Genomic DNA, 22,097 nt, shown 5'->3' with positions numbered 1-22,097 from the left:
ATACTAATGCCTGCATATATTGACAACACCCTTTTACCTCAAATCTCCTATCACTCTTCTCACTGCACCACACTCCTCAGATCTCCTAACACTGTTCAGCTGGTCCCACTATCTCTCAGGGTAAGAGAGAAGTATACATCAAGACTCTTCCACTAAATGACTTCAAACAATGGGTGAAGACTGACTTCTTCCTGAAACGTTTGTTTAGTCTTGTTTTTAGTTAAACAAAAAGGGTGCTATAATGAGTCTGACAGTATCTTAAGTTTGTAATCCAGTAAACCAGTGTTGGTTTATTCATTAATCAAGACTTAAAGCACTTTTTGTACATTGCTCTGGAGAAGAGCGTTTGCTAAAAGCCGTAAATGTAAGATGGCAGGTGAAACGAGTACTCAGATTGGTGTCCAGGTGGGTTAGAGTTACAGTCTGATGTTTGGAGAGTTGGTCTTAGCTCTGCTCTTCTGTTTTAAGCAGGCATTCCAGTCAGAGAAACATGCTCTACTAACCGTATTTAAAAATCCCCTTAATGAAACCAATATCAAGGTTCTGCTCTGAAGCTATTTGGCGAGACTAAAGGAGTCACAATAATTAGGTTTGCAGATGCTAGATGCTTCCCCACAAAGCTGCTGTAGGTCTGTTTACAACTAACTAATTTTTACTCACTGTTCCCACACCAAACTCATTCATTCTTTTACTCTGCTAGCTTCCTGTAGCTGCCTGCAAACACTAGTGCTGGCTTACAAAGACCCACATTCAAAAGCACCCACATTTCAAAGCATTTATCTCACACTCTGCACTGGACTATGTTCTCTCTAATCCTCTAGCACTGATTGGCTGTTTTCACTATCTCTTAGCATAAAATGAAGGAATAGGACCTGAGTGATGGTACCCCTAAATGTCTAAACATTTAGTTCACTAGCAATCTTCAAATTACAGTGTTTGAACAATGATGATGTATGAGGTGGTTATTAAAAAGTTTCAAGACGAGCTTTGTTTTACAAGAAAGTGCTTTATTTTTCTACATTCACACACTATCCCCTTTAAAATTGTTCAGAGCTCCCAGAGTTCCTGACATTTCTAAAACGTGTCCTGGAACTATTTTAATCGAATAGTATCCAAAACCTTCTGCGATTTGCGCCGGATCTCTAAAACGGTGTCATGTAATGAAGTCAATGTCATGTATTACTGTACTTAAGTAGCTTTTTCATGTATCTGTATGTAATACTTTACTGAACTATTTCCATTTGAGGAGACTTTTCCTTTAACTTCACTACATTTCAAAGTTAAATATTTTACTCATTTCTTTTTATTAATGAGGATAAAAACATAACTGGTTAAACACTCAGCGAGTCACCAATCAGAGATGAGCACACGATGTGTTTTTAACTTAATTTAATTGGAGCTTGGTGTATCTACTGATCACCAACATACAGTTCAGCTCCAGTTCAACAGCAAGCAGAACATTTAGAGAGGGGTTTTGGGATAATTTTAATAGCTTTCAATCAGTGTGTGGCTCATTAATATCATTCTATTAATAGATCAGTGTGCTACGAGCAACTACAAGTCTTTTTGATTAAGTAAAGAGTCTTGTGACAAAAATGATACTGTAACAGAAACATTATAGCCGTAATAAATTGCAGTACTTTGGATACTTAAGTAAATTTTATTGGCAAATACTTTTGTATTTTTACTCAAGTGAAAGTTTAAAGGGACACTTTTACTGAAGTCATATTTTACAGAGTGTATCTCTACTTCAACCTCATGGTGTGTGTTCTTTGTCCACCACTAAAAACGGTGACCTTTCATCTTCGGTAAGAGGGCGAAGTCTGCAGGAGCCAAATCTGGCGAGTTTGGTGGGTACGGAAGTGAGATCATGTTGTTTCAAGTGAAAAACTCACATGTGAGGAGATCTCGGTGATGTAGTGAGGACATGGTCAGAATAGCACCAGTTGCATGGCTCCCGATGTACACAGGACGTGTCTTTTGGCACGCTGACATACGAAGGTCGGTGCTCCCTGTGACTGTGCATGCAGCCCCGTGCTGCCATCTGTTGGAGTGTTGCAAAACTAATTTTGAAACCTTTTGATACCACTGTATAATTCTTCAAAATGTGTTAAATTTTATAAGAGCACTTAAAAAAATTTTAAGGCAAAATGAAAGCCAAACTTCTTCCCCCTAAAAGAGCTTTTAGACTGATGGTGGTCATAGTTTATGAGTTAGCAAACTAGTTTTAAGATGTGTTTACTGATGGAGACTTTAGAGTTGCTCTGAATGAGAAGTGTCTGACAAATATCATAAACGCAATGTAAATAACCCATAAAAAAGTGGTGGATAGTGAAAGACAGACATCAACCTCTCTGGAGGTACAGAGTGTCTCTTCTTTGGCAATTAGGAAAGTGGAGATCACCTGTTTCAATGACGTTCTCACTGCTCAGATTCTGGTACTGAGAGTCTGGAGTCCTGTACATCCACGGCTATGTTCTTAAAGCAAAAATCAGTTGTTTTGCTTAATGTTATAACAGTTCATATGAACCTCGCTGTCTGGCTTACAATAAAAGGAAACACACACTAGATGTAGTAGGCTGCATAAAAAAACGCTCACAGCATCAGTTAAAACCAGACTCAAAGTTGAAATGGCATTGTTAAGATGACTCATAGGTTGCAAGAATCCTGTCAGGTTTCAGCTCACTTGGAGGTTTATGCTTTGTAAAGTAATTGCAGAAGATTTAGAGTAAAAAGAACAGTTATGAAATATTATTGTGCCTGTTTGCTTTTTTCTGTTCTTTTGGATCAATATTGGGTTTTTTTTTATCTGCTTTTGAGTTCTATCACGTACCTAAGAATTGGAGAATGCGATGGGCTCTGAGGCCAGTGGGGAGATGGGGTTGTTAGCAACGAGAGAGCTGGTTGGATGCCAAAAACATCTACACTGAACGAATAAACTAGTGGTGTTGCTCTTAAAAAGAAAAACCCCTCATCGAGATTCTGATTGGGAATGGAACATAGGTGAAAGGAAGCAGAATCCAGGTCCCTCCTACAGAGGTGTCTGAAGATGTTCTTCAAGAAAAAAAGGTCACCTGCTTCACAAAGTTCACCATTTCCAGGCAAACAATTCCACTCATGAAGTTTAAGAACTCTAACCCAGCCATTATGGATGCACAAGCCAGTCCATTCTTAGTGCCGGTCCCAAGCCCGGGTAAATGGGGAGGGTTGCGTTAGGAAGGGCATCCAGCGTAAAAACATGTGCCATCAAATATGCGGATCACAAATGAGAATTTCATTGGTCGAGGTCCAGGTTAACAACGACCGCCACAGGTATCGTTAGCCAACAGGGTACCGGTGGAAATTGGGCTACTGTTGGCTGAAGGAGGAGAAGTAGAGGAGTAAAACGTCTACAGAGACGGCAGGAAAAGGAGCAGTGTAGGAAAGTGGAGGTTCGGGTTGGTACTTTAAATGTTGGTACTATGACGGGTAAAGGAAGAGAGGTAGCTGATATGATGGAGAGGAGAAAGGTAGATATGCTGTGTGTTCAGGAGACCAAGTGGAAAGGGAGTAAGGCCAGGAACATTGGAGGTGTTTAAACTGTTCTATCATGGTGTGGATGGAAAGAGAAATGGTGTAGGGGTGATTCTGAAGGAAGAGTACAGTAAGAGTGTAGTGGAGGTGAAGAGAGTTTCTGATAGGGTGATGATCGTGAAGGTGGAAGTTGAAAGGATGATGATAAATGTTATCAGTGCCTATGCTCCACAAGTTGGCTGTGAGATGGAGGAGAAGGAAAAATTCTGGAGTGAATTAGATGAAGTGGTAGATGGTGTACCTAGGAATGAAAGATTGGTGATTGGGGCAGACTTTAATGGGCATGTAGGTGAAGGGAACAGAGGTGATGAGGAGGTGATGGGTTGGAATGGTTTTAAGGAGAGGAATGTGGAAGGGCAGATGGTGGTAGATTTTGCTAAAAGGATGGAAATGGCAGTGGTGAACACTTATTTTAAGAAGAAGGAGGATCATAGGGTGACGTATAAGAGTGGAGGAAGGTGCACACAGGTGGACTATGTGCTATGCAGGAGATGCAACCTGAAGGAGATTGGAGACTGTAAGGTGTTGGCAGGGGACAGTGTGGCTGGACAGCATCGGATGGTGGTCTGTAGGATGGTTTTGGAGGCGAAGAAGAAGAGGAGGAGAGTGAGGACTGAAAGAAGAATAAGATGGTGGAAACTGAAGGAGGAAGAGTGTAGTGTGAGGTACAGGGAAGAGGTCAGACAGAGGCTCAGTGGTGTTGAAGAGGTGTTGGATGATTGGGCAACTACTGCAGGAGTGCAGCTAGAAAAGTACTTGGTGTGACATCTGGAAATAGAAAGCAAGACAAGGAGACGTGGTGGTGGAATAAGGAAGTGCAGGAGAGCATAAGGAGAAAGAGGTTGGCAAAACAGAAGTGGGATCTACAGAGTGATGAGGGAAGTAGGCAGGAGTACAAGGAGATGCAGCAGCAGGTAAAGAGGGATGTGGCGAAAGCCAAGGAAAAGGCATATGAGGAGCTGTAGGAGAAGTTGGACACTAAGGAAGGAGAAAAGGATTTATACCGATTGGCCAGGCAGAGGGACCGAGCTGGGAAGGATGTGCTGCAAGTTAAAGCAGTAAAGGATGGAGAGGGAAATGTGTTGACTAGTGAGGAGAGTGTGTTGAGAAGGTGGAGGGAGTATTTTGAGCAGCTGATGAATGAGGAAAATCAGAGAGAGAGAAGGTTGGACGATGTGGTGTTGGTGAAGCAGGATGTAGATAGGATTAGTAAGGAGGAAGTGAGAGCAGCGATTAAGAGGATGAAGAGTGGAAAGTCGGTTGGACCAGATGACATACCGGTAGAAGCGTGGAGATGTTTAGTTTTTGACCAGGTTGTTTAACAGGATTTTGGAAGGTGAGAAGATGCCTGAGGAATGGAGGAGAAGTGTGCTGGTACCGATCTTTAAGCATAAAGGAGATGTGCAGTCCTGCAGTAACTACAGGGGAATTAAGTTGATCAGTCACACCATGAAGTTATGGGAAAGAGTAGTGGAAGCCAGGCTGAGAGAAGAGGTGACCATCTGTGAGCAACAGTATGGTTTCATGCCGAGGAAGAGCACCACAGATGCCTTATTTGCTTTGAGGATGTTGATGGAGAAGTATAGAGAAGGACAGAAGGAATTCCATTGTGTATTTATGGATTTAGAGAAAGCGTACGACAGAGTGCCAAGAGAGGAGTTGTGGTATTGTATGAGGAAGTCAGGTGTGTCAGAGAAGTATGTGAGGGTGGTGCAGGACATGTATGAGGACAGTGTGACGGCAGTGAAGTGTGCAGTAGGTACGACAGACTGGTTCAGGGTGAAGGTTGGACTGCATCAAGAATCGGCCCTGAGCCCTTTCCTGTTTGCAGTGGTGATGGACAGGTTGACGGACGAGGTCAGACAGGAGTCTCCTGACTATGATGTTTGCGGATGATATTGTGATTTGTGGTGAGAGTAGGAGCAGGTTGAGAAGAGCCTGGAGAGGTGGAGATATGCGCTGGAGAGAAGGGGAATGAAAGTCAGTAGGAGTAAGACAGAGTACATGTGTGTGAATGAGAGGGAGTGCAGTGGAGAGATGCGGTTGCAGGGAGAAGAGCTGGAAAAGGTGGAGGAGTTCAGGTACCTGGGGTCAACAGTGCAAAGTAATGGAGAGTGTGTTAGAGAAGTGAAGAATAGAGTGCAGGCAGGGTGGAGTGGGTGGAGAAGAGTGACAGGAGTGATTTGTGATAGTAGGGTATCTGCAAGAATGAAAGGGAAAGTTTATAGGACTGTGGTGAGACCTGCGATGTTGTTTGGATTAGAGACAGTGGCATTGAGTAAAAGACAGGAGATGTAGCTGGAGGTAGCAGAGCTGAAGATTTTAAGGTTTTCGTTGGAAGTGACGAGGATGGACAGGATTAGAAATGAGTTTATTAGAGGGACAGCGATGTAGGATGTTTTGGTGACAAGGTGAGGGAGGCGAGATTGAGATGGTTTGGACATGTGCAGAGGAGGGACATGAATTATATTGGTAGAAGAATGCTGAGGATGGAGGCACCAGGTAGGAGGAAAAGAGGAAGGCCAAGGAGGAGGTTCATGGATGTGGTGAGGGAAGACATGCAGGTAGTTGGTGTGAAAGAGGCAGATGTAGAGGACAGGGTGGTATGGAGACGGATGATCCGCTGTGGCGACCCCTAATGGGAGCAGCCGAAAGAAGAAGAAGAAGAAGAAGAAGAAGAAGAAGAAGAAGAAGAAGTAGTTTAAGAACTCTGAAGTGAAGCATGTTCTGTGGTTCAAAACAATCAGGGTTGAAATGTTTTGAGTGTGGGAACATCAAAGAGAAAATGTGTGGTTGCTTGAAAAAGGGATATGGGCAAGGAGCTCGAAAGTGACAAGGCCAGGCTAGAGCATCGGCAGTGAAAGAACATGCAGTAGGAGAACACCAGAGAGCTGGAGCCTGAATTAACTATACACAGTATAGTGACAAATCATAGCCAGAGATCAAAGACCAGAAACACTTGACTAAATGCTAACTCTCATGTCAATGCCCATACTGTAATTAACATTGCTGACATCTAAATTAGGGTAAGTTCCTCCAGGCAATAACGCCATCATTAGCAGTGACCCCCGTGGTGTCTGCTCTGGGGATGTCCCCGATCCTGTAAAGCTCCAGCAGCTGGAGCAGAACCCGAAATGCTCAAACAAGAACAGAAAGACGGACAAACGCTGCCCATGTGAAGGACAACATAACAGAGCTAAGCACAGGAGGAAGGAAGAAATTGAGCAGTATTGATCTTTCCACAAAACCGAAATTCAGATCCAGCCATGGACCTGCAGGACTCCAGGACCAGGACAAAAGCAACGGATCGCTTTCAAACTACTTTGTGAATTTTTTCAAATGGACTGTGGACTTTCATATGGTCTTAAATTTAATTATGACTGGAGGGAAGTTTTTCTGGCAACATACTTTTATTATAAACATGCAAATAGAGAAATATGCAAAATGTATGACTTGAAGGCATCTGGCGGCTTCAAAATCTCTCTCTCTCTCTCTCTCTCTCTCTCTCTCTCTCTCTCTCTCTATCCCGTTCTTTCCCTTACCTCTCTTTCTCTCTTTGTGCAAGTCTTTCTCGATCTCCACCTTTCTCTCTCATTTGTCATGCCGCTCTCTCTATCATTCTTTTCTTTCTCCTTAAATGAGAAGGGGTGTTCTTTCTGTGAAGCTTCAGAAATGGTCTTTCATGTTTTTATTGAATGAATGAACGCTTATGTGTGATGTTAAACCTAGTGGAAGCTTGGGGTCTTCACTTCACTTGCAACTTTTTTTCTCTATAGGACTTTCTACCTCTCCATTTCTCTTTAAGCATATCTATATTTCTCTCCCCCCCTTCCTCTCTCTCTCTCTCCCCCTCTCTCTGCCTCTCCCTTCCTCCCTCTCTCTGACATTCTTACTTTTTCTGGGGTTATTTTTTTCGTTCTTGATGTCTTTCTTTCCCATTTTTTTCTCTTTCTGTCTTCACAATCTCTCACTCTTTGGCTCCCTTTGTCTCTCTCTGTACAAGTCTTTCTCTCTTTCCAAAACTCTCTCTCACCTGTTCTGTCTTGATCGTCATCTTTCTCTCACATTTGTTTTCTCTCGCTCTTTTTCTCTATACAGGACTTTTTCTTCTTTTGTGTCTCTGTTTGTCATCCTCTCTTTTTCTGTGTGTTGATTCCATTTCCAACTCCCTCTCTGGCTCACGCTATCTTTCTCCTTTTTCCTAATTATACAAATCAGAGAGAGACAAAAGAGAGCGAGAGCAAGAGAGAGAGAGAGAGAGAGAGAGAGAGAGAGAGAGAGAGAGAGAGAGATTGAGATTGATCTGGCACTTTCTCAAGAAAATTTCACATTTACGATTCAGCAACAGTTTCAAGTATTTTTTATTCCTCCCACTATGATAAATATTTATAATAAAAAAAAAGATTTTAAAATCCAGTTCTAAAGTCAAACGTTCGTTCCTGTCCTCTGTTGCCACGTGATGATATTTTTAGCGTAGATGTTTTATTCTTCTTGAAAGGAGTAAAGGCTGCTTTAATAATTGTTTTGTTTGCAGGTCGTATCATAAAGAAATAATGAGCGAGCTGAATAAATAAAACAGTTTAATCCTCCTGCTTTACTTATCAGGTCTCTCAGAAACCAATTACACAGCATTTACTCCGGCCTGAGGACCAAAACCATTTCATGTCCAAGATTATTCATTTTATTTAAATATCAATACTTCATGAGAAAACTTTCCAATTACATTTTTAGATTTGATATAAATACATTCTTCTACAGTTGGGGATTTTTAGCTGAAAGGCAACACTAAAGGTATTAATACTTTCCATATTATTCCCCACAGAGACTCCGGCCAAACTGTATATATTTAGAACCGTGCTCCCCCTCATCATCCTCATCATCCTCATCATCCTGCCATTTCTGAGTCATTCTCACAGAAACACTGCGAGACCTCAGCTGTGCTTTTTCTCCTCATTTCTCCTCCATTTGCATTTAGCGAAGTGAGAAAACATTTTTGGTGTATTTCAGGTTGCTGCTTCGCTCTGATTTAATCACGGGTTCTTTAAAAGGTGACGCGATTAAAAGAAATGTCGACAGTAATGCGATGTTTATTGGGGAGATGTTAGTTTTAATGATATATTTACAGGAAAGCTTAAAAAAAACACACTTTTACACAAGGCAAAGGAATAAAATCACAAGGAAATAAATTACACGAGATTACAGGGTATGAGGAAAAATTATGTAAATAAATACCATGTAAAGATCAGAGAAATAAACACCGCACACGATTCTATAGAAAACAGAGACAGACAGACACAGACCAACCAACAGGCAGACAGACAGACAGACGGATGGACTCACGGACAGACAGACAGGCAGGCAGGCAGGCAGACAGACAGACAGACAGACAGACAGACAGACAGACAGACTGACGGACGGATGGACATAGACAGACAGACAGACAGACAGAAAGACAGACAGACAGACTTTAAACAATTATATCTCTCTGATGTATCTTTAATCGCCATGGAGACAATAAAGAACAGGTGCAGGCTGAGAAAATGAACATTTAGCACACGTGGAAACACATCAAACTCATCACACACATCTGAGGTGACCTTTAAATCTCTCTCTAAACACACACACTAATACACACACAAACACACACACACACACACACCTCTGACGGGTGACAGGCACAGGTGTTATTTCTACTAAATGCTGTCAATCCTCACATCCACAGAGACTTGTGTGTGACTGTGTGTGCGCGCGTGTGTGTGTGTGCGTGTGTGTGTGGTCATGATTACAGATACATTTAAGAATAAAAAACAGTTGTGTAACGTTCTCTTTCTCCGTCTCTCCGTCTCTTTCTCAATTCATTTGTCTTTCTCTCCAACTTCTCATATCTCTCTTTCTTTCACTCTGTCTTTTTCTGTTGAACTGAAGTCATCCTTTTCTTTTCTCTATCGCTCTCTTACTTCAACATCATCATCAGTAATATAATTAGTATAAACAGTAGTAGGTTTTATAGTAATATGTTGTAGAAATGATTATAATTAATAAATAAATGTGAGATTGATTTAAATAAGATTTAATCAGTATAAAAAATGATCAAATCAACAGAACTGAACATCAGTAATAATAAAATATCAGATCAAAGCGAGGAATTTTTCACTCCCATCATCCTCTACTTAAAGCGCTGCCAACACAATCTCTTGTTTGTTCGATCTTCCTTCTGTCTCTTTATCTCCACTTTCCACTTTTCTGTCCATCATCTCTCCTTCATCACTTCTGTCAATGTACCTATCAACCTTTCCACTTTTCTTCACTCATCCAATACATTTATGGCATTGAGCAGATGCTCTTATCCAGAGTGAAGAACAAAATACACCATACACTGAACTGACACTTTGTGACTTTAACCATCCATCTCTCATTCAGCTCTAATCTGTGTCTCATCTGTCTCTCAATCACTCATTTGTCTCCAATCCATCTCTCAGTCCTCTCATCCGTTTCTCAATCCAGCACTCTTCTGTCTCTCAACCATCTCTCATCCATCTCTTATCTGTCTCTCATCTGTTTCTAAATCCATTACTCATCTGTCTCTCAATCACTTATCTGTATCTAATTCATCTCTTATCTGTCTTTCATCCATATGTCATCTGTTTCTCATTCCAGCACTTATCTATCTCCCATCCATCTCTCATCTGTTTCTCAAACCAGCAATAATCTGTCTCTCATCCATCTCTCATTTTTTTTCATTCCACCTCTCATCTGTCACTCATCTGTTTCTCAGTCCAGCACTCATTTGTCTCTCATCGATTTCCATCTGTTTCTCAATCCAGCACTCGTCTGTTTCTCAACCTTTCATCTGTTTTTCAATCCATCTCTTAATCCATTACACATTCATCTTTCAAGCATCTCCCACAGCATTAACCACGCTCTACTCTGTCATTCATTCATCTCTTATTCTTCACTCATCTGTCTCTTTTCTGTCTCCATGAGATGTACTAACCGTTAGCCAATCAGAATGCAGTGTCAGTTTATACACAGTCGAAATGTCAAAGGTCAATAACATCAACATTAACAACAACTCAAACCCTTTTCTCAATGAACAGAAGGAAAAGAAACTTCCCAAATCGTCCACACTACACAAATGTGTGTATGTGTATGTGTATGTCTATGTGCATATGTGTGTGTGTGTGTGCATGTGTGTGTGTGTGTGTGTGTGTGTGTGCGTGCAACAGGGACTGAGAAAGTCAATAACAATCATGTTTTCCACAAATCCCATTTAAATCCTTGGCATCTCCTACAATAAGACTGAAACAAAGCCAAACACACAAACTCGCACTCAAATTAACGTCTCATCTCCACGAGAAAGAAAGCAGAGGTGTGGGCTCTGTCCTAATCCTCTACTGTATATACACACTTCCCCTAAATAACTTCGCCTCAGAGTTTATCTGCTGGACTGCTGTAGTGTTAAATCTAGATTTTTTTTTTTTATGAGAAAAGATCATTGTAAAAGGTTTCAAAGATGTATCTGAGATAGGAAAGTCATGTTGACCCTCCCTGATCCTAAACCTGGCAACCCTGATCAAGTAGAGAGATAAAACCACCACAAGCCTTTTGATGTAAACATTTTATTATGTGAATGAGGTGACGGAAACAATTTATTGGGACACGACTTTTCCAGCCATATGATACCCCTGTGCTAGTGTGTCGGATGTTTTTTTAATTTAGTAAGAAATTTTCCCTTCACTTGAACTAGAAGACCCAAACCTGTTCCAGCATGTGAGCTTCATGTCTCCATGAAGAGCTACCTTACATCGGTTGGAGTGGAAGACCTCCTGCTCTAGAGCTTCAACCCTATTGAACAGGAATGAATGTTACATCAAGTTTATTTCTATTGTTCTTTTCACAACAGACATTGTCTCAAAGCAGCTTTACAGAATTTTAAGAGTTAAGGTGAGCGATGTGTATTTATCCCTGATGAGCAGCCGTGGAGACTGTGGCAAGGAAAAACTGCCTTAGATGTTATGAGGAAGAAACCTTGAGAGGAACCAGACTCAAAAAGGGAACCTCATCCTCATTTGGGTGATTTTAAGAGTGTGATTATAGTCTTTAAACACTACAGAACACTGGAGAGTGAGAACTAACATGAGCACTGGAGTGTAAGATTATGAGTAATGTTCTTTCTACAGTCATTTGAGGTCATGGAATCAGAAGCTTCTGAGCAACTCATTTGCGATCACCGACTGCACCCCAGGCCTCCTCACCTCACCTACATTGCATCTGACAGTACCTGACTTTACTAAAACCCTTGTAGCTGAATAAATCTATATAAATCTCCACAAACACATTCCAAAATCTTGTGAAGCATCTTCACAGAACACACTTTTTTTTTTTACTGTTATTAACTGTCTGCACTTTCACATTCCTGCTGCACTTATAAAGACTGCTATATTTTAATTCTGCTTGTGTCCTGCATTTTGGACCTTCAGCCAGTCGTTGCGGTTCCATAGTGGAGGTTATTATAACAGAAAATGTGGACTAAGTCTGAAATGGGATGCACATCATAATCTTATGGTTGTTTGTCCACTACACACAAAACAGTGGCTTATTTTATTATGACCTGTGTTTAAGTGAAACAGACAGACAGACAGACAGACAGACAGACAGACAGACAGACAGACAGACAGACAGACATAACATTTCTCTGGATCGTATTCCAACACTAACATTACAATAAAGCATCATCTCTCATACACATGCTCACATTGTGTTGCTCTACTTGTATTTGATTCTAATTCTTCTTCTTCTTCTTCTTCTTCTTCTTCTTATTATTATTATTATTATTATTATTATTATATCATGAATTGTATTTTCTGTATTAATATTGTCTCCTCGAAAATAATGTTGATGTCTGTGGAAAATGCATTTTTTTCCTCCAGTAATATACTCTACTATCTTCATACATCATCACAGCCTGAAGAGCACACTGTCTACAGAGCCAATTTAACAAACACAGCAGTGGAGGAAAAAACAAAACAAAACCAAGGCTGTCTAAAGATCCTGATTGATCACTGGATCTCCAAATGTTTTCCATGTTCCTGAATCATGCTCTGTACCAAAAGCACCAAGAGAAAAGTGAACTGACTGAAGTGAGGCTCATATTAATGAGAAGGTGATGAGATAAAAACTGACATGGAGAAACAAAAAAACTACCATTCTTTCTAGTTTTCTTTTGGCAGTAATGAGGTTTGTTTTACCTGTTCATAAGGCAATCTGTGTAATAGTAGATGAATATAAATTTCAGTTTAGAAAAGTTAAAATTTCTTCCTGAAATGTAGTAGAAAAGGCAAAATATGGCTAAATGAAAGTTTTTTTCACCCATATTTCACTCCAAGCAGCTGTCAGGTTCTGCATCATGCTATTCAGTCAGCAAAAGAAACTCTTAAATTCTCTTAAAATTACCTTTAAAATACTTGGATACTCACACACACACACACACACACACACACACACACAATCTCAGACCTGCTTAATGGATGATAGAGCGTTTCTCACTCACCTTCCTGCACGGCCTGAAACGGGTTGTCTGGTTCGATGAGTTTGATGGAGTGTGTGACTCGTTCATTCTGCAGGATGTCATCGCTCAGACTCAGATCAGAAATGGCCAGCTGGAACACCTCCGAGTCCCGAACAGCGTCCTGTTCAAAGATCGCACCTGCAAAATAAAATAAGCAATCAAATGAAAACTTATCAATCGCTTCTCACTTCCGTTTCTCACTGATGTCTTGTCTCTGGGACTCTGATTGTTCCTGATTGATTTACTTGTACAGTACAATATGAAATAAATACACTCTTCTTTAATAATGTAGACCCTTTCCATCTTCACAGCGAAAAGATAACACCTCACTGCCGAATTTACTTTAATTCTGGAATATGTGCTGCTCATGCAAATATTTTTGTTCATTTTTATTGTTATATAGATATCAAAAACAAATAATAAATAAAAAGAGCTCTGCCAATAGCACTAGAGACTTCTTTGTGTTTGGACAGTGGAAGCTTAATGGTTAAAGTGTTTGACTTCTGATCGAAAGGTTATAAGTTCCAATCCCAGCACCACAAAGCTACCACTGCTGGGCCCTTGGGCAAGGCCCTTACCACCCTCAAGTTGTATAAATGAGATACTTTAAATAAGGACATCTGCCAAATGCCATATATGTAAATGTAGATACAACACTATTATTACATTTACATTTGCGGCATTTAGCAGACGCCCTTGTCCAGAGCAGCATACAAAAGTGCTTATTATTAGAACCATGGACAGTGCTACTATTATAAGTTCCACAATTAAACCTAAAGACAATGGCACTTTTATCACAAGGATGACATTAAACATTAAAATCAGCACTTAGGATAGGGTCATCATCAGCACCAAGGACAAAGCCACAATCAGAACCAAGAACAGCACCACTGTCGGCACCACAGTCAGCACCAAAAGAGGAATATGATACCTATACACTATAGTTAGCATCAAAGATAGGGCTACAATCTGAACTAAGAGCAGCACCACAGTACACTTTAATGACAGGACAACAATCAGAACAAAACAGCACCAACAACAGTACCAAGAACAGGGCTAAAATCAGAACCAAGGACAGCACCATAATCAGCACCAAGGTCAGGGTTAAAATCAAAACCAAGGACAGTGGTATAAACTGCACCAAGGACAGGGTTTAAATCAGAGCCAATGACAGCACCACAATCAGCACCAAGGAGAGGGGCTACAATCAGAACCAAGGGCAGAACTACAATCAGCACCAAGGACAATGCGCATATCAGCGCAAAGAACACAGCTACAACCAAAACCAAGGACAGACCTGCAAGTGTCAGCACCAAGCACAGCATCACCATTGAACACAATGAACATTCTGCATCTAGGACAACCCTAACATGTACCCTCGGAAATTCCACTCGATTATAGTCAGCGGAATTTATATTTCACCCCAAACAGACACGGACACTGCAATATGATACCTACATGAGGCACAGAATCAGGACTCTGCATTAATGACGAGGGACTTTAACATTGCCGAAATCAAGCACACAGTGCCAAACTTTTATCAGCACATTACCTGCATCACCAGGGGTGAAAGGAGACTGGACCACTGCTACACACCATTTAAGAACAGCCACAAGGTACAATCATGTCCACCATTTAAGAAATCTGCACGTGCTGCCATCTTCCTCATGCCTGTATACAAAAAAAAGGCTAAAACAGGAAGCACTATTAGACACTTTGGATCAAATACAGTTCACTTACTGACATTACACATCTTCTCCACACAACAATGAGCCACCTGGACTAGAGGAAAGAGAACTATGTGAAAATGCTGTTTGTGGACTACATTTCACCATTTTACACCATAATTCCCTCCACAATCAGACGCAAACCAAATGGGTGGGCAAACACACCTCCTCCCCCTCACCCTCAGCACTGGAGCTCCTCAGGGTTGTGTTCTGAGCCCCCTACACATAAGACTGTGTGGCCAATTCCAACTGCAGGATTATTAATCCTGCCATTTGATGACGACACTGTTGTGGTGGGCCTTATCTCCAACAACGATAAGGTGGCCTACCTACAGGAGATTAAAAACCTGGAGAGATGGTACCAGGAGAACAATCTTCTCTTAAATGTCAGCAAGATTAAGGAGTTAATAGTGAACTTCAGCACAAAGCAAGAGCGGTCATACCAACCTCCAAACATCAATGGGACCCAAGTGGAGAGAGTGGACAGTTCCCCGGAATCTAGGTGTTCACATTATGCAGGATTTGTCTTAGTCCTGTCGCATCAACACCCTGGTGAAGAAGCCTGGCAGCGTCTGTCCTATCTGAGGTGCTTAAGGGACTTTAAACTTCCCTCTCAGGTGCTAAGGACTTTTTACACCTGCACCATTGAGAGCTTCCTGATAGGTAACATCACTTCCTGGTTTGGGAACAGCACCATGCAAAACAGGCAAACTCTCCAGAGGGTGGTGCGGTCAGCTGAGTGTACTATCCACACTGAGCTCCCGACGTGCAGGACATCTACAGCATGCGGTGCTGGACCAGGGCCAGGAAGATTGTGAATGATCTTAGCCATCCCAACAATGGACTCCTTTTTCTGTTGCATTTAAGAAAGTGCTTCCAATCTTTGAAAGCAAACAGAGAGAGAACGAGGAGGAGCTTCTCCCCACAGGCCATTCAGAGTTTAATTTAGAGTTTGGACTGCTTTCAATATCTGTCATATAAATATCCATATCCATATATATATCCATCCATATATATATATATATATATATATATATATATATATATATATATATATATATATATATATATATCCATATTTTATACTTAGTTATACCTTATACTTTTATAAAAGTACCTTAATACCTTATATATCTATCTTTTTATTTATTAAATTTTTATATATTCTATTTCTATTTACATGTAGGACAGCCATAAAAAAAAAAATGCATTTCACTACATGTCCTACTCTGTATAAATGTGTATGTAGCAAATAAAATTTTTATTTGATCAGCACCATGGACAGGGTCATCATCCGCACCAACGACACAGAACACAGCACCACCACAAGCACAAAAGTATATTAAATATACTAAATATATGTATTATTAAATGATTTTATTGCTACAATTGTTTACACCACTGCCAAAGCATCAGCATCAATAACAAAACAAACAGACCCAAACAAAAACAAAGACTAAAAGTCAAAGTATAAAAGCATGAGAAATACAGTAATAGGTTTGGATTTAACAAATAATTGCATAAATACAGTCAAATAAATGGAAAATAGAAAATATTTTTATGTGATTAAAGCAAATACTTGTTTCAGTAAATAGATAAATAATTCAATTCAGTTCAATTCATTTTTATTTGTATAGCGCTTTTAACAATGAACATTGTCTCAAAGCAGCTTTACACAGATAATGTGGTGATTAAACATAAATATGTTCTTTGTAAGTATGTTTGTCCCTGATGAGAATAATATTCTGCAGCAAAATAAGTGACTTTACCATCAACCCACCCCAACCACCACCACACACACACACCTCCATCACTACCACCACTTCCCAGTAACACCTGCATTTGTTTGGTTTGTGATAACTTGAGTTCACAGAGGGCATCGGCACCGATGGCACTCGTGACAGTGCTACAATTCAGCACCAAGGACAGTGGCACCGTCTAGACCAAGAACAGTGACACCATTTAGCATAGAGGACAGTGCAACCATTCAACAAGGACCATCAGATGAAGGACATTGCAATTATTAGATCTGGGACAGCTGTAATGTTGAGCATTAAGGACACCACTGTTATTGGCACTGAGGACATCAGCACCTTCGTAATATGATATTTTTGTCATAGCTCCCACTAATCATTACTAAGGATGGAAATTTAAAACAAAGCTAAAACACACACAAATATGAGAAGATAGTTTGAGGTGAAGAGTTGAAGACACCCAGTGACTCAGAGGAAAGCAGTTCAGGTGGGTTGAGTGGAGTTCTGTCGAGCTGTGCCTGTGGCTTGACGGGAATTTGGTGCAGTGCGAGTTTTAATAAGAGGTGGGTGAGGGACCATTTCAGGTTCGACGTCTGAGATCCGAGCAGCTACAGGAAGCAAAAGGAGAGGAAGTCAGGAATGAGGAGACTGAAAACAAGCCGTGCAGCTGCATTCAGGATCAGTTGCAGAGGTTTAAGTGGCACACAGGGAAGAGAGTCGCAATAATCTCGAGATGAGAAAAAGCCGAACAAACACTGGAGAGAAAGAAAGAGATGCTGGGAAAGAGAATGATATCTTCATGTGTTTCATACACATCGTGTGATGTGGGAGATATTCAGGAAGACATGAGGATGCATTTCTAGTTTCTGGATCTCCATGCAATGATATCAATATATGCTCCTAATTCCTTAGTGATTTAAAAAATATATATTCCTGACTGGGGATTGTGGAGCTCAGAGACGGGTTCGAGCTCATGAATGCAGTTCTGTTTTCTGGCTGGAGTTTCATCTAGATGAGCTGTGAGCTGAACAGAGAAATGCTGAATATGCTATTGTGATGATTTACTGCTTACTAATGCTCCTTTCTTGTTCAACCTGCAGGCTCACAGGGGAACGTCTGGCTCTGGTAACATGCTGATCTTCTGAAGGTCTCCATAAACAGACATGAACACACACACACACACACACACACACACACACACACACAAAGCAAGAAGAACATTTTAGACGGAAATGTCTCCTAGCTAATGCATTTCATTATAGCTCAGTATGTACTACAATGCCAACTGCTAAGCCTTTTGTTCCTCTACGATCTTCTTGGACTCCAGTGTAACCTGAGCAGAACTGGGATGTAAAAGTGATGCACAACTCAATTTTTCACACTCGCATGTGCCAAAATCAACCGTCCTTTTAGCATTTCATCTCGAAGTGTCAAACCTGGCCCCAGTCGGCCACACTGAAAAATCAATAGCAATATCCGAGAATCTCCTCATGCACACGTTTGCACATTCACGTGCCACCGAATGAACAACACACTAATGAAATACTTTTACTGTCCAAAGTCTATCAAAAGTCTGTCAATCGAACATCAAAGGTGGGACTTAATGCTTTTTTAAAGGATTTTGCTGAAATTAAAAAGGAAAAGTGTGTGTTTGTCCAATCATAGATTTCAAAACAGAGTTTGATTTCAGATAGAAAGTGTTTTTTTAGCCTAAAAATGTTAACAGGATCTCAGTGCTGGAGTTTGGAGGAGTTTAGAGGAGTGTGTTGTGGTCACTTGGTGTGTTTGTAGCTCCAAAGAGAAGTCTTTATACAATCAGAGAGAGAGAAAAACGGTGTGTGTATGTATGTTTGCGTGTGTGTGTGTGTGTGTGTGTGTGTGTGTGTGTGTGTGAGAGAGTGAGAGAGAGAGAAATAAAGAAAACTGTGTGTGTGTGTGTTAGGTGTGTGTGTGTGTGTGTGTGTGTGTGTGTGTGTGTGTGTGTGTGTGTGTGTGTGTGTGAGTGAGTGAGAAAGAGTGAGAGAGAGAAATAAAGAAAAGCAGTGTGTGTGTGTGTGTGTGTGTGTGAGTGTGTGTGTGTGAGTGTGTGAGTGAGAAAGAGAGAGAGAGAGAAATAAAGAAAAGCAGTGTGTGTGTGTGTGTGTGTGTGTGTGTGAGTGAGTGAGAGAGAGAGAGAGAGAGAGAGAGAGAGAAAGAGAAAGGAAAACAGTGTGTGTGTGTGTGTGTGTGTGTGTGTGTGTGTGTGTGTGTGTGTAAACCAAACCAAAGACACAGGAGTGTTTCAACTGAGGCACTGTTCTCAATCAATCAATCATCCTCTCTCTCTCTCTCTCTCTCTCTTTTCTCTCACACACACACAATTTCTATCCATCAATATACCTTTTTCTTTTCCTTTCTCCCTCCTGCCTTCTTTTTTTTCTTCTTTTCCAAATTACTCTGTTTACATCTTTCTTTTTAATTCAATACAGTTAATGTCTACCATTCTCTCTCCCTCTCTCTCTCCCTCTCTCTCTGACCTCATCCCTTTTTATTTCCACATTCATTCCCATCTCTGCATTCTGTCTTTAATCCCTTACTCTTTTTGTTCGTTTGAAGGACTGCACCTTTACTGTTCTATACCGGCCTCTCTCCATCTCTTTGTTGTCTCTGCACCATCTCTCTCTCTCTCTCTCTCTCTCTATATCTTCTTCCCCTAATATACAGTCAGGTTTATAAATATGTAAAAACTGATGATTGTGTGATTGAGTTTTTGTTGATTATAATGTAGTGGAATTCAAATTAAAATAATTAATAAGAATTCAAAGTACTGGTTTTTATTAGAGACCAGGGAACTGAGGAAATAAAGACATGGGAAACTGAAGTACTAAGAAACTGGCAAACTGGGGAACTCAGCAACTGGGTAAGAAAGACACCAGAATCAGGGAAGTAACACCAAGAAACTAGGAATCAGCAGATCCTGAAAACTGGGCAACATGGAACTAAAAAACAAGAAACTGGGGAACAGAAGAACTAAGGAAACCAAAGAACCATGGAACTGTGGAACTAGAGAACCAGGAAACTAAGGAACCAAGGAACTGGAAAACTGGGGAATGAAAGAACAAGGAAACAATGGAACCAAGGAACCAGAGATCTCCCAACCAGCCTTTTTTTAAGAGATTAAATGTAATTGGCCATAAAGATCAAACATTTCTTCAACTGGAAAACCAGAACAAACCCATCAATTAAACAACAACAAATCTGGGACATTTCTTAAACATTCAGAGCTACAAAACACCAGAAGAATACAGAAAAACAACAGCTGAACAGACGAAGAGCTTTCTCCAGGAGGTCCAAGCCCACTATCAAGAGGAAACTTCAGCAGAAGCTTTACTTCGAGATATAAACTGCTGATAAGATGTTTATTGGTTCCAGATTTCAGACAGACATTGACTTCAACAGATTTGCAACAGAACTATCACAATTTCATGTATGTCTGTTAGACCTCACACACACACACACACACACACACACACACACACACACAGTGTTCTTACTTTTGCTCCCACAGTGTTCAGCTGAATTAGATTTAAATACCTTTACATTTATATACAGGCCTGAGTCTGTGTGTGTGTGTGTGTGTGTGTGTGTGTGTGTGTGTGAGAGAGAGAGAGAGAGAGAGAGAGAGTCTCGATGTCTCATGTGTTATTGTTTTGAATCGCCTTTATGAAGATGGTGTGTGTGTGTGTGTGTGTGTGTGTGTGTGTGTGTGTGTGTGTGTGTGTGTGTGTGTGCTCTGCAGTAAGTGAACACTGGCGCATTTTGGATAATTAGTTAATAAAGCTTTAGCTTTTCTCTCTCTCTCTCTCTCTCTCTCTCACACACACACACACACACACACACACACACACACACCTGTTACCGACTTTATGACACACAGCGGCGTTATACCTTATTACCATTTCCCTCACGTTCAGTTCAGAGTAAACGCTCGGGCAGAAATCACAGATTAAACCAGATCATGCACGTGCAGCTGAATATTGCGTATAAATGTAGGATTTATTTTAACATTTCGATTCATTAAAATATCACACATCTTTAACATCATCTTTATCATCTCCAACATCTCAAAGACCAACTATAAACATCTCCATCATCTCCAACACCTCTCAGCTAACAGCAGCGACCCCAAACTTTCCGCATCAGCACACACGAGCTCGGTACCGGCTCTGCGGAAGACGCGCGCGCGCCAAACCGACCGCCCGTGTTCATCTACACAAGCGCGTGCTTTACTCATGCGCTTCTATTTCAGAGAAGTAGACTAAGTTCCTCTGTGTGTGTGTGTGTGTGTGTGTGTGTGTGTGTGTCACGTCGAAGGTATTAACACACGCACACACACACACACACACAAAGAGTAGAAGCGCCGTCAGTTCGGTGCGCATCATTTTAACTGCATTGATATTTCACTGTCAAGAAGAAGAAAAAACAACTTTTTTTAATATGCACAAATATGCGAACACACACACACACACACACACACACACACAAACACACAAACAGAGCCCTACCGATGTGGATGATTGAGTCGGCGCGCGCCGGAGCCGGGTGGAGGAGCGCGAGCCACAGCACCGACACGCCGAGCGCCAGCAGCGCCATCCTCCTCGCGCGCGAGCATCCACAGACACGCGGTAACAGAGACAAAAACAGACGCGCGCGAAGGGGGGGAAAAAAAAAACTACAATCCACTGGAAAATAGACACGACCGTGCGCGCGCGTGCACAGAAAAGTGCGCTCGTGGAGAGCGGGCACGCACGGAGAGCACGAGAGAACGCCACACACGAAAAGCAGCGCACACAAACACACACACACACACTCACAGTCAGACAGGCGCACGCGCACACACACACACACACACACACACACACACACACTGCACCGAGGTTCACGGGTAGAAGCAAGAGGCAGAGAGGGAACGAGGGATGGAAGGAGGAGGAGGGAGACACCACACTGAAGATCCCCAATACTTCGCTCTCTCTCTCTCTCTCTCTCTCTCTCTCTCGCTCGCTCTCTTACACACACACACACACTCACACACACACACAGTCTATTTTGCTCTTTCTATACGTCTCTATAAATCCTATTCTGTCTCTCATATTTCATCTGTCTTTCAGCCCCCATTTCTCTCTTTATTGATCTCTCTCGTTTCTACCACTTACTGTCTGTCTTTCATAATATCCAGGAACACCTTCTGTCTCTCTGTATACAATATATTTTACATTAACGTAATGCAATGTGTGTGTGTGTGTGTGTGTGTGTGTGTGTGTGTAAATAATCACAGGTGTGCATAATAAGTGTGTATGTTTCACTGCAGTGAGAGTGCCAGTGAATGAGAAGGATCACAGCGCCCTCTGTGGTCACACCGACGCACTGCAAAAACAACAGGTACAGCAACTCAGCAGACCAATAATTAACTCAGTAAACAAGCAATTTACTTATTAA

At 41.2% G+C, this 22,097-nt stretch overlaps 1 pseudogene; it reads right to left on the bottom strand.

The window, feature by feature from the left end:
* LOC124390429 overlaps window positions 1-21,495 on the bottom strand; it is a 251,268-nt pseudogene extending 229,773 nt beyond the window's left edge.
* Window positions 21,496-22,097: the final 602 nt, after the last annotated feature.

This window comes from Silurus meridionalis, chromosome 8 (assembly GCF_014805685.1).
Source record: "Silurus meridionalis isolate SWU-2019-XX chromosome 8, ASM1480568v1, whole genome shotgun sequence".
NCBI lineage: Eukaryota > Metazoa > Chordata > Actinopteri > Siluriformes > Siluridae > Silurus > Silurus meridionalis.
Note: the sequence above shows the minus strand (reverse complement) of the source record. Positions and strands in the feature narration are given on the sequence as shown.